The sequence below is a fragment of the Bison bison genome, unplaced genomic scaffold (assembly GCF_000754665.1).
Source record: "Bison bison bison isolate TAMUID 2011002044 unplaced genomic scaffold, Bison_UMD1.0 scf7180017864142, whole genome shotgun sequence".
Lineage (NCBI taxonomy): Eukaryota > Metazoa > Chordata > Mammalia > Artiodactyla > Bovidae > Bison > Bison bison.
Genome location: NW_011494714.1, coordinates 2021930 through 2035463, shown reverse-complemented (window position 1 = coordinate 2035463; position 13534 = coordinate 2021930). Strand labels below are relative to the sequence as shown.

The following is a 13534-nucleotide window of genomic DNA, read 5'->3' as shown; positions in this document are numbered from 1 at the left end:
AAAAAAAAAAAAAAAAAAGCTCAACATTTAGAAAACTAAGATCATGGCATCCAGTCCCATCACTTCATAGCCAATAGATGGGGAAACAGTGGAGACAGTGGTTGACTTCATTTTTCTTGGCTGCAAAATCACTGCAGATGGTGATTGCAGACATGAAATTAAATGACACACCTTGGAAGGAAAGTTGAGGCTAATCTAGACAGCATATTGAAAAGCAGAGACATTACTATGTCAAAAAAGTTCTGTGTAGTCAAGGCTATTGTTTTTCCAGTGGTCATGTATGGAAGTGAGAGTTGTACTATAAAGAAAGCTGAGCCCCGAAGAATTGATGCTTTTGAAATGTGGTGTTGGAGAAGACTCTTGAGTGTCTCTTGGACTACAAGGAGATCCAACCAGCCCATCCTAAAGGAAATCAGTCCTGAATATTCACTGGAAGGATTGATGCTGAAGCTGAAACTCCAATAATTTGGCCACCTGATGTGAAGAGCTGACCCATATGGTACAGGGAGGAGGGAGGGGGGGTAAGGATGGGGAACATGTGTATACCTGTGGCGGATACATGTTGATGTATGGCAAAACCAATACAATATTGTAAAGTAATTAACCTCCAATTAAAATAAATAAACTTACATTAAAAAAAGAAAAAAAAAAAGAAAATTCCCTAATGTTGGGAAAGATTGAGGGTAGGAGGAGAAGGGGATGACAGAAGATGAGATGGATGGATGGCATCACCAACTCAATGGACATGAGTACTTGTGGACTCCGGGAGTTGGTGATGGACAAGGAGGCCTTGTGTGCTGCCATTCATGGGCTCACAAAGAGTTGAACACGACTGAGCAACTGAACTGAACTGAATTTGTTGAATATAGTGCCACATTTCTTTCCTTTTTTTCTTTTGGTTTTCTTTGGTTTTGTTTTTGATGGGCAGTATTTTTGTTTTTCTCCAGAAGATATTCCCCTCTGAATGTAGAGTCATAAGTCTGAATTTTGAAGCCACTTAAGCAGTGTATTGTTACAGGTAACTAGTCAACAACTTGATGCAATTAGATTTATTAGTCTTTGTTTTCAATTTGTTCAGTTCAGTTCAGCCCTTTAGTTGTGTCCGTCTCTTTGCAGCGCCATAGACTGCAGCATGCTAGGCTTCGCTATCCATCACCAACTCCCGGAGCTTGCTCAAGCTCATGTCCTTCAACTTGGTGATGGTATCGAACCATCTCATCTGCTGTCTTCCAGTTCTCCTCTTGCCTTCAATCTTTCCTAATATCAGGGTCTTTTCCAATGAGTCAGCATGTTTAGTATGCATTCAGTCTCTTTTAAAATCAACCAACATGAATTAAATTTCTCTCTGTCCCCACTGCACTCCCAACTCTAGGCCAGAAACAAAAAACTGCAGAGACTGAAGGCTGAAACCAGCACACCACTGTGGAGATTTGTTCCCACTTTCTTTTCGGGAAAAAAAGAATTAGTTGCTAACATTAAAATCAGTAGATTGTACACAAATATCCAAACTTCTGATTCTCTTGAAAACATGGCCAACTGGCCTGCTTTCCAGCATGACTGAAGTGGAGGAAAGGCTGCTCCCAGTGGTAAGGCCTGTGCTGCCCAGATTCCTACATGGCCACCTAGTCTTAGTATCATATCTCCTGCCTCTTGGGGCCATGAGTTTGTGAGACTAGATTTCTAGCTCTCTTAAGATAAAGACTACTTTTGTCTTGATCAACTTTGACTTTGAAGCCTTTAGCCCAGAACCTAGCACACATTTCTTCCTTGTACAGTTGTTGGATGATATAAAATATCTTGTGGATGCATATGACATTTCTTCCAATACTGAAACCATGCAATTGAAGTACTGCTCTGCCCTAAATTTTTGATGCAGACTGGCATCATAGGGGCCCCTGATGTCTGCCATTAGACCCACTACCTAAGGCAAGGTGTATTTCCCTGGGCTGTCCCTGAAGTCTTCACTTTGCCATTTGACAACTTATCCTCCTAGGAATCTCCTCTCCAGCGAACACAGCAATGAATATCTCATGAAGTGGCTAGGAAGATGACATGAAACCACACGTGTAGAGTATGGCCCCTAGTATCCATTTTCATGACGTTCTTAGCCATTTTTTCTCCAAGTAGGCAAGATTCTCCATCTTATTAGATGTCCATGCAGATCAGTTTGACTTTCCAACCAAGCTTCAAGGAAGAGATTATGTTTCCATTCTCTGTATTCTGAAAAGCTGCAAAGTCCACTCACCAAGGCCACTGATGAAGGTAAAGATTTTATCAAGAGCTTTTTTTCTTTTTTCCAGAATTTTTAGTGGTCTAAAGGGGAAAACTAGGGTAGCGTAGAGCATGTATAATTAGGGGCTCCTGGTCACCACTACATGCTAAGAACCCAAATTTCCCTGAGTACTTGGAGCCAGGAAAGAAGCATGAAGTGGCTTGTGCTCCTCGGGCTGGTGGCCTTCTCAGAGTGCATAGTCAAGTAAGTATGGGGACTGTATGTCACATCATATTCTTTTCTCAGACTTTTCTTTTCATCTGATTATTCTTCCACCCATCAGGTTTAGAAGGGAATGGAATATTTCCCTAAGAGTCTTAAAGTTCAACTCTTACTTACTGATAAGTAACTTACTATAGGAACTGTGGATCCCAAGGTCTTGGTGTAGATTTGCATGGTTGCACAAATCTTGGGGTCCAATCATGTCATGACCTATTGAAAATGCAACTCCTTGCAACTGTTCAGTGCACAGTCTATGCAGATGTCGATGTGGTCCTGTGGAATAGCACTTTTCTACATTTTATTCAACATGTCCTCTTTTTTCCCTGTCAACTTCAGTGTGTATATGCCTATGTCTGCATCTCTGTATCACTGTCATTTATCTCTCCATCTCTTTGGAAGTCACTGGGAGTGTATTTCTCTTTCTGTTGTTTCTTTTAATTTTTCATTTGACTTGTCCTTCCTTCTCAAGCCTCTGGATTTCCCTTACTTGTTCCCTATATCTTGGATTCTTCTTTCAACTCTCTCTTCTCTGACAACTTGGAGAAAGATACACTGTTTTATATCTGACAAGCAGTGTGACCACAGCCAACTCAGAAACCTCTTGCATTTCAAATTCCTCCCTTGTAAAAGAGAGTAAGAGTTCCCCATCTACCTCCTTCCTTGAGGTTCTATGAGAAGGATAGTGTGGGATGGCAACAACAATGTTAATGGCTGTCATTGTTGAGACTTCTTATTTATCAGGTACCTTATATCCATCACTTCTCTTATCCCCAAGATATTCTATTTGGAGGGTTTGTATTGTTACATTCCACCATTTTACCGAAGGGGAGACTGAGACACCACATGGTCATATGGCTTATCCAAAAGATAAGAACCTGTATTCAAATCTATGTCTTTGCCATGGTATAGGCATAAAATTCTGATAATAATGTACCTCATAAAAATGATTAGAAAATACACAGGGCCATTACAATGACAGTTATACCTTAACACTGACAGCTAATTGTAGCATCTTCTTTGTTTTCTTTGTCAAATGCTCGGTGAAAGAATACCTCTAAGGAGAGTGAAGACCATGAGAAAAACCCTCAGTGGGAAAAACATGCTGAAGGATTTCTTAAAGGAGCATCCTTACAGACGGTCCCAGATTTCTTTTCGTGGCTCAAAACTAACTATTTACCCGCTGAGAAACATGGATGTGAGTATTTTGGGAGGATGGTGCTCCACAGCGCCCCCTTGTTCTCTAGCCAGGCATGGGGCTCATTTGGAGGTGCCAGGTGGGATGTTGAGGGTGGGGTTCCTGCAGGAGGCAGAGACAGTGGAAAAGAGGGACCCCACCCAGAGGAGAAGGCACTCTCATCCTCAACTGTTGGTCTTGGTGACTGGGCCTGGCAATTACCAGGTGGCAGGTACATATTCATTTCTCTGTCAAGCATGTGTCATTAGTTTGATGGCGATTGTTCCTTCTGAACTATGTGAGCCACTCAGCTACAGATGAAGAGTCAGCCATCACTGATCAAAAGGTAGAACCAACTGCAAAGCAATTGTGAATCCCCAGGCAGAGGAATTCAGTTTCCACAGATGCAAGAATGACAGCAGTAAAAAGTTACTGAATCTGTATTCCATGTATGGCCATAACGATCACTGTGGTCACTGTTTTGAGATTAGACAAAGGGCTTATTTTGTCTTCAAGAATGCCCATGCCAGCCTGAGACATAGGCAAAGGGTAAATACATGTCAAATGAAAGTGTCACCTGTGCAGTGTTGATTGGATGTGTTCTGAGTTTAGAGGGAGTGACTGGGGTTGATCAAGAAGGAGCACCTGGAGAAGCAGCTGCTAAGGCTGGGTTTGAAGAGATTACAGAGCTTCTCAAATGAAGGCACCAGGACCTCCTTGGGTGTCCAGTGGTCCTAGAGGCCCAGTGGTTATGTCTCTGGGCTTCCCATGCAGGAGGTACCACTTCAACTCCTGGTCATATAGTTAATATCCTACATACAATGTAGCACAGGAAAAATATATCAAATGCAGATACATCTGTGACCAAAGTCTGTGAGGTGCACAGTGGTTAGAAAGTGATCTCAAGAGATATGTGACACCCAGAGGGAGGCATCAGTGTGGGAATAGAGGATAGCCAGTTCTGCACTAACCCACTCCCTCCTTCTCCCTGTAGTTGGTCTATGTGGGTAACATCACCACTGGAACACCCCCTCAGGAATTCCAGGTTATCTTTGACACAGCCTCATCTGACTTGTGGGTGCCCCCTGTCTTTTGCACCAGTCCAGCCTGTTGTGAGTACAGACACCCCCTACCCGGACCATCCTTCACTTGCCCTGCTGCCCTGTTTCCCACCCTTGGCACCTGATGAAACTCATCTCTTGTGTCTGCAGCTACACACATTAGGTTCAGACATCTTCAGTCTTCCACCTTCCGGCCTACCCATAAGACCATCACCATCAATTATGGATCTAGGAGAATGAACGGAGTTGTTGCTTATGACACAGTTTGGTTAACAGTGTAACAAATGCTGAGTCAAGACTGGCTATGGAGTGACCACGGCTTGCAAAACAGATGCAGGACCATCTGGCAGGACCCTTCCTAGCCTAATTCCCATATATATTGGCCATCATATCCATAGGATATGTTTCTGGGGAGGCAGTGCCTGTGGTGACACAGGAGTAAACAAATTAGCTAACCCAGAGATTTGCTTGAGGTGTGGACTTGAAGCTCCTCTGCCCATGAGCAGTTCAAGGTTCATTTTGCTGGGAGTGAGAAGAAGGGATAAAAGCACCCACTTTTATATTAACAGACTGTTCCAGGCAATTTCAGGTGGTAACTGGTTTAATCCTGCAACAACCCCACACAGCAGTTACTCTGATTAGCTCATGAGACATATGAGGAAACTGAAGTACAGACCGCAAGGGCCTTGCTGAGGGCACACATGTGGTAAAATGTGGAGTTAGGCTGGCTTTTCAGGGCTGAAGTTGCTGTGGGATGTTTGGGGACAGGATAAAACTTATCTGAGGACCCTGGGGGCAGTCATTGGCTTCAGGTATCCAGAGTGGTAAACTGGGGGCCTGAGAAGTCAAGGGGCCTGATAAATGAGTTCTCACTCTAGACGACCCTTGAGAGTCTAATAAACCTATGGCCCGCCTCCCCCAAAATGCCTGAGTAGTTCCCCTCTCTCTCGTACACATTCACAGAAATATACACGTATCCCCAAAAGTGAATTCCTCAGGCAGTAATTTCATAGACACTGGAAGCAAGATTGTGTTTTCAGCTTCTGTCTTCCTGGACAGATGCAGAATCCACAGTACATTACAGAGAATGCAGTCTATTCCTGTCATTAGGTCACAGTGATGCCAAAGAGAAGGCTACCTTGCTCTCATTCATTTTATCCATAAGGTGGCACCAATGGGACCTGGCCTGACTCTTGGTTGCCCCACTTGTACAGAAGCCACGAGGCCAATTTGACTCACTCAGGTGGTGTTTTTCAGAGGGTCAGATGTTTTAAAATTCACAGCCTCTCTCAAGTGGAACCCAGATTCCCCTCCCAGCTTCGTCTAACCATCTGTGGGTCACCAAAGATAGAGCCCAGCCTCAATTCTTCTCTGAGGATCTAATGGCAAAGCATCCCAGGCCAGTCCTAGCCCCACTTCACATATCTGTAAGTGGGATCACTCTTCTCTCCCACAGGTTGGGGACCTCGTAAGTCCTGACCAGCCATTCGGTCTAAGCGTGGCGGAATATGGGTTTGAAGGCAGAACTTATGATGGTGTCTTCGGCTTGAACTACCCCAACATATCCTTCTCTGGAGCCATCCCCATCTTTGACAAGCTAAAGAATCAAGGTGCCATTTCTGAGCCTGTTTTTGCCTTCTACTTGAGCAAGTAAGTCTGAGATGGACAATCAGTTTATCCAAATAAGCTGTAAGTTGCTTTCAGTTGCATGAAAATTATAGAACACTTGCTAAAGAAGTATCCTGAGAGATAATCTAACCCAGGATAACTATGGCCCCTGGGCCCTACCTGGCATCACTACTGGCTTTTATAAATAAAATATTATTGGAACACAACCCTACTCCTGGGCTCAAGATCAGTAAATTGGTCTCTGGGGGTGTGTGAGGAGGAAGGCTAATGGAAGACAACAGGAAACAAGTTGAAGGAAAAGGCATTAGGATTTGCTTATGAATTTGATAAGGAAGGAAAGAGAAGGATGGTGGATATCTTTCCTTCCTCATTAGCATTTCACTGGGAGCCCAGGACCAGCTACACAATTTGTGGAGCCAGTGCGAAATGAAAGTGGGGGACACAAAAGTGTGGGACCCCTTGTTCAAGAAATATTAAGTGTTTCAAGACAGGGAGAGCAGAGTTGGGGTCCCTTCTGAGTGTGGGACCCTCTGGACAGTAGAGCTCACAGGCCAGCGGAGCCAACTCTGGGTGACCTGGACCCACACCCTTAGAACTCCCAGGCCTTGATTTTACTGAAAAATGACAAGGTGGACAAGGGGAAAGCCAAAACACTTCAGCACCCTGTCCTCTGAGGGTGTCTGAGTACTCAGGTCACAGGAGATCCAGGGCATCTTCAGAAGACATAGTGGGTGGAGCCCAGCCAAGTGATTTAACTTCTAACCTCCTCTGTGCCACTCCTTAGTCAGTAACAGACCTCAATCTGGATCTCAATCTCTCCTAAATGCTATTTCTGCATCTGTACATGGGGACCTTATTAGGGCCTTGATGAGTGAACAAGCACAGCTCTCAGACAGTGCTGTGGTTATTGTCCTCCAAGTATCCCAGCCTGTCTTCTCTACAGAGACAAGCAGGAGGGCAGTGTGGTGATGTTTGGTGGGGTGGACCACCGCTACTATAAGGGAGAGCTCAACTGGGTACCATTGATCAAAGCAGGTGGTGGAGTGTACACATGGACCGGTAAGCCTCTCCCTCTGAGGGTCAGCCTAAGTGGTGTTCCCACTACTGTACATGGACATAGGCAGACACACACAAATACATTCTTAAACATATAGTCACACAGACATATACACCACCCACAACGACACAGACAGACACACAGACACATGGAAACACACAAGCAGACACATATAAACCTTCACAGAGACACATAAGAACATGCATAGCTAGTCAGAGACACACAAGCACTCACAGAGACACATACAAGCACACATACAAACAAACACACAAGCCCATAAATACACAAACAACCCATGGGTTCATAATACCCAGGCCTTCTGAGAAAGGCTCTGACCATGGTCCTAAAAGGGTCCAAGAGGTCTGTGCAGCTGGGAGAGGGCTGCACCCACTGCCCTGTGAGGCGTGGAGCATGGTTAGAGGACTCTAGAGTGTGGTGAACAGAGGATCAGGGAGAATTTCTCCAGCCTGAACAGAGTTATGATAAGATGATCAACTGTCCAGGGCTACCTAGGACATAGGAAGTTCTCAGTACAGATAAATGTCATTTTAAAAACAGGGACAGTGAGAAAATGGGGAAAACTGGTCTTCTTAGGGAGCAACTACCCAGCACTGGAGAGAGGTTGGCTGCAGGCTTAAGACGTGAAAGCAACTAATAAAAAAACATTCCATGTTCTTGGGCACACAGTGGGACAGGGGCTATTACAGAGAATCAGGAAGGTGGGATCCAGGAGTGACATGAGGATAAGAGGCATAATTGATAGGATTCTGTGTGATACCCTCAGACAAAAGCTGACCTGTCCTTTGGTGTTTCTGTGGGCTAGTCATGTATTTCCTGGCCAGGGTCTCAGGGTCTGAGCTGGTTGTAGGAGCAGTGCTGGCAGACACCCTCTCCCAGAGGAGCCCCTCTCTCCTACTAAGAGAATCTGCTGCCCCTGCAAATCTCCATCTTCACTCTGTGTGCAACCCGTTATTTGTTCCCCATCACATACAGCTCTCTGGATGTTTCTTATTGATTTCTCAGTCTTTGTTCACTCATTGAACAGACAAGCATTGAGCATTCACTGTGTGCCAGACACTTTAGGGATACAAGGAGATTAAAACTCACCCCCACATTTAAGAAGGCAGATGTACATGAAGTGACTCGCCCAGAAGTGAATTGTGACTTTGGTACATGCTAGACATGAGAAGGAGAAGGCAATGTCAACCCAGTCCAGTACTCTTGCCTGGAAAATCCCAGGGACGGTGGAGCCTCATGGGCTGCCCTCTATGAGTTCTCCGAGAGTCAGACACGACTGAAGTGAGTCAGCAGGAGCAACAGCAGCAGACATGAGGAAGGGTCTACAGAGAGAGACCAAGACAGGAGAATGATAAACACTGGGGAAAAGACTTCCCGAAAACAATACAATTAAGGTGGAATATGGAAGATGAGAAGAAATTTGCTAGTCAAAGTGGAGTGGAGTCTTCTAGGAAGGAAGACCAGCTTGTGTCAAGGTACAAAATATCCTGGTGCATTCAAGTACTGCATTCGAGGATGTCAAGAAAGGTGCTGTGTCGAGAGCAAAGGAAAAGAGGGCAAGAGACGAAGGGCTGTTTAGGAGACAGTCAGGAAGGGGGAAATTCTGGGGAGAATCTGAGTGACCTTGATGCCCTCTTTCTTCCATTGTCTCTCAGCATCTCCATGAAAAGAAAGGTTATTGCTTTTTCTGATGGCTGTGAGGCCCTTGTGGACACTGGAACATCACAAGCGAAGCCTCAGGAAGACTGGTCAATAATATACAGAAGCTCATCGGCGCCAGGCTATGGGGTTCCAAGGTGAAGGGTCATGCCCCAGGGTTACTTCCAGTCTCCAAACACAACAAGGAACTCCAGGGCCAATCTCTCACCCTCTCTCTCTAACTGCACTAAGTTTATTGTTCTGTGGTCAATACCCTTCCCTCTATTATCTTCACCATCAACGGCGTCAACTACCCAGTGCCAGCTCGAGCCTACATCCTCAAGGTGAGGGGACAATATTGAGGGTTGGTTCTCAAACTGGAGCTTGTAGGAACCCTTGGGCTACTGCTGGGAGGAGTGCGCCCTCTGGAGGCCATGTCACACCATTGCAGATGCTGCTGAGCCCTGTGGCTGGGCCGGTGCCTCCCACAAAACCAATCACTTGAAAGTAAAGGGCTGTGTGGGACACTGATCTTCCTGATATAAATGTGGAGATACAACACCATATGGCATAGTGGGAGTCAGGCAGAGGGGAATACTAAGTTCCTCAGTCCTCAAAGAACTTCAATTCAATCTGAATTCAGAGGTGCATGAACATGAAATTCAGCACAGCAGTCCCTGACATAGGCCATATTACAAGGAGAATGGCTGGGGACAGTCCCAGTGTGATGTCCTAGCATAAGTTCACAGTCTCCCTTCCCTTCTCAAAGCTTTCCTGGTTTGAGTGATAAATTACATGGTCAGCCTAGTTCTCGGCTGCATCTTCCCCTTGCTCTGGCCAGGTGCCTCCTTTGTGAGTTGGGGTACCCGACCCCACTGTGGGGAGGTTGGATGCTAATGTGAATAAAGGGTGCTCAGTGACTGCTCAGCCCACACGTAGGGTGGAGGCTTCATGTCAGCTCCCTGCAAGAGTTCAGAGCAGGCTGATGGGCTCAAAGAAGGCTTTGAGGAGGAGAGGGAATTTCAGGAATTCTAAAACCAGAAACTCACTGAGCCATATGGAGGGTTGCTTGGTTCTAGGCAAAAGTGCACTGGATTCCATGCAAATGGCATCTCAAGGTGGTCTGCACTGGGACACTGGGTACTTACTAGGGGTGATGAGGGCTACGGACTGACTGGTGGGGCTGGGAAACCAGAGTACCTTACCCACCCAAGCCTGGAGTGGCCAAAGAGGGTGAGTGTGGGCCGAAGGAGGCTTCTCAGATTTCCTGAGTTAAGTCTTCAAGAACGTATTGTGGGCACTGATCTATTTAAGATGGATAACCAACAACGAGTTTCTTTGTAGCACAGGGAACTCCCCTCAGTTATATGGCAGCTTGGATGGGAGGGGTGTCTTTGGGACCAAGATACCTGGATACATACAGTTGAGCCCCTTTACTATCCACCTGAAACTCAGACTATTGTTAATCAGCTATACTCCAATACAAAATAGAGCTTGATAATAAAGTATGGATTGTGGGGATACAGGAGGAGAACCAGCAGTCTCTGCAGAGAAAACAGAGCAGGAGTCAGAAGGAAAGAAACAGGGAGTGAGGAGAGCTATGGACACACTTGTTCTTTTCTAAATAATTATATTGAAGTGTGGCTAATCTGCTGCTGCTGCTGCTAAGTTGCTTCAGTCGTGTCCGAAGTTGCATAGTGGTCGACTCTGTGCGACCCCATAGATGGCAGCCCACCAGGCTCCCCCTTCCCGGGATTCTGCAGGCAAGAACACTGGAGTGGGTTGCCATTTCCTTCTCCAATGCATGAAAGTAAAAAGTGAAAGTGAAAAGTGAAAGTGAAGTCTCTCAGTCGTGTCCAACTCTTAGCAACCCCATGGACTGCAGCCTACCAGGCTCCTCCCTCCATGGGATTTTCCAGACAGGAGTACTGGAGTGGGATGCCATTGGCCTTCAGTGTTGCATTAAGTTCTGCTGCAGAGCAATGTGACTCAGTTATACATATAAAATTATATATTTCTTCTTATTCTTTTTCATGTGGTTTATCACTGAATATTGAATATAGTTCCTTATGCTCTACAGTAGGACTTTGTTGTTTATCATTCCTCTGTTTCCCCAACTCCCAGTCCGCCCCTCCCCCACACCCTTCCTCATGGCAACCTCATGTCTTGGCCCTCTTTGGTTTTAGATAAACTCTCATGTCCCCTGCTGCTGAGAAAACCCCTTGATGCTTACCAAAAGAGGGAAATAAAACAAAGAATTGAGCTGGGTCTGGATATTGGGGGGAGTCACCGGTAAGGGCTCATGCTGACTGGTGTGTGTCTCTGACTCCCCCAGGATTCTAGAGGCCACTGCTATACCGCCTTTAAAGAGAGCAAATTGAGTCCATCTACAGAGACCTGGATCCTGGGTGATGTCTTCCTGAGGCAGTACTTCTTAGTTTATGATTGAGGAAATGACAGGACTGGCCTGGCACAGGCAGTGTAAATGCTTGGAGTGGTTCAGGAATCAGTAAGGCCTCTCCTAACACACACTCACTCACACTTTGGGCACTCCAGCCCAGGATGCTGGTGAACTGTATTTGGTGGTCTGTACACCCTATTCTCAGTAAAGAATAAAGGGTTTCACTCTTAATGGTGCTGAAATAAATGTTGCCTCTGTTTGTGTCAGGGAGTGAAATCTGAATCAAAATTGAGAGAAGCACTACTCCAACTGGCTTCAAGGAAAAGGGAGACTCATTGAAATGATTCTGAGAATCCAGGATACAAGAATCAGAGCAAATACAAATATCTCAGTGACTGGACCCAAGAAATCAGAAGTCATCAATTCTCTCTCACCCTGACTCTTTCCCTTCACTCTTCTTTGATGGTCTTAGCCTGGCAACTTTCTTCCTTAAGGCTTCTACACCTAGTGAGGGAGTTCAAGCTACCTGCCATAGGGTTTTAAATCCCGAAGGCATCACCTAGTAAGGAAAGAAGATTGCAGACATCAGAATTCAAGGATGTTCTATGAATGACCCACCTCAGATCACTTGTACAGCATTAGATCAGCCATCCTGGCAGGGAAATAGGGTATTATGACTGGCTTTACATGGTCTTTGGCCCTGACCCCTCAGGATATGATTGTCAATTTCCTCCAAAACTACATGACTGAAGCTGGGGAGAGGCAGACCCAAGGATAGCAGCTAGCAGATGGTCTAGGCCATGGAAGAACTTGTGATGACCCACCAGCTCAACCACCTCCTCATTCAGAGGAATTATAAGGGATAATTAAATAGACCCTCTTTGTCCCATCTCAGATATTCTTATCACTGGGCATGTCCTCCAGGGGATTTTGGGTGAGGTACTTCATTGAGAGCTGGTTCCCTTTTGCCCCACATCCAGTCACCAGCTCTCTGCCACATATGCCTGCTCTGTCCTTTCCAGTCCTACTTGGTAAGTGGTGGCCCCAGTGGATCCCTGAGCCATCCCCCTCCTCCAGGGCCCAGAATGCCCCTTCCTTGCCTCCAATGCTGCTGGGGAGAATGCAATTCATGCATCAGGGGACCCAGGGAACACAGAGCCTTCAGCATTTCTGAGCTTCTTTCAGGGATGGAGCTATAAACTATTTGCTTGGAACTGCCATGGTTAGGCACTTTTTCAGTGGAAGCATCCGTTCTTTCCACCTGGAGGCCCTTAGTAGATGCCTCAGCTGAGCCAGCAGGGGTCACAGGTTGATTTCCTTTCAGATTGACTGGTTTGATCTCCTTGTTGTATAAGGGACTCTCAAGAATCTTCTCAAGCACCACGTTCAAAAGCTCAATTCTTTGGCATTCACCATTTCTTATGGTCCAGATCGCACATCTGTACATGATTACTGGAAAATCATGGTTTTGACACTACAGACCTCTGTAGCAAAGTGAGTCTGCTTTTTAATACACAGTGCAGGTTTTTCATAGCCTTTCTTCCTTCCAAGGAGCAAGTGTGTTTTAATTTTGTGGCTGCAGTCAAGGTCCACAGTTGTTTTGGAGCCCAAGAAAATAAAATCTGCCACTGTTTCCACTTTTCCCTCATCTATATGCCATGATGTGGTGGGACCAGATGCCCTGAATGTTGAGTATATTTTTGTGAATAGTTTTTTTGAATGTTGAGTTTTAACCAGTTTTTGCATCTCCTCTCCTCATGAAGAGGCTCTTTAGTTCTTTGCTCTCTGCCACTAGGGCAGTGTCATCTTCAGATCTGTGAATGTTGATATTTCTCCCAGCAATCTTCATTCCAGCTTGGGATTTATGCAGTCCTGCATATCGAATGGTGTATCCTATATAGAAGTTAAGTAACCAGAGTGACAATGTACACATTGTCACACTTCTTTCCCACTTTTAAATCTTTCAGTTTTTCTGTATATGATTCTAACTGCCGCATTTTGACCTACGTACAGTACTTTTTCAGGAGACAGGTAAGGTGATCTGGTACTCCCATTTCCTTAA

General features: G+C 45.5%; 1 pseudogene; it reads left to right on the top strand.

Moving 5' to 3' along the window:
* The first annotated feature begins 2423 nt into the window (after positions 1-2423).
* On the top strand, positions 2424-11556 carry LOC104988783 (annotated as a pseudogene).
* The last annotated feature ends 1978 nt before the right edge of the window (positions 11557-13534 follow it).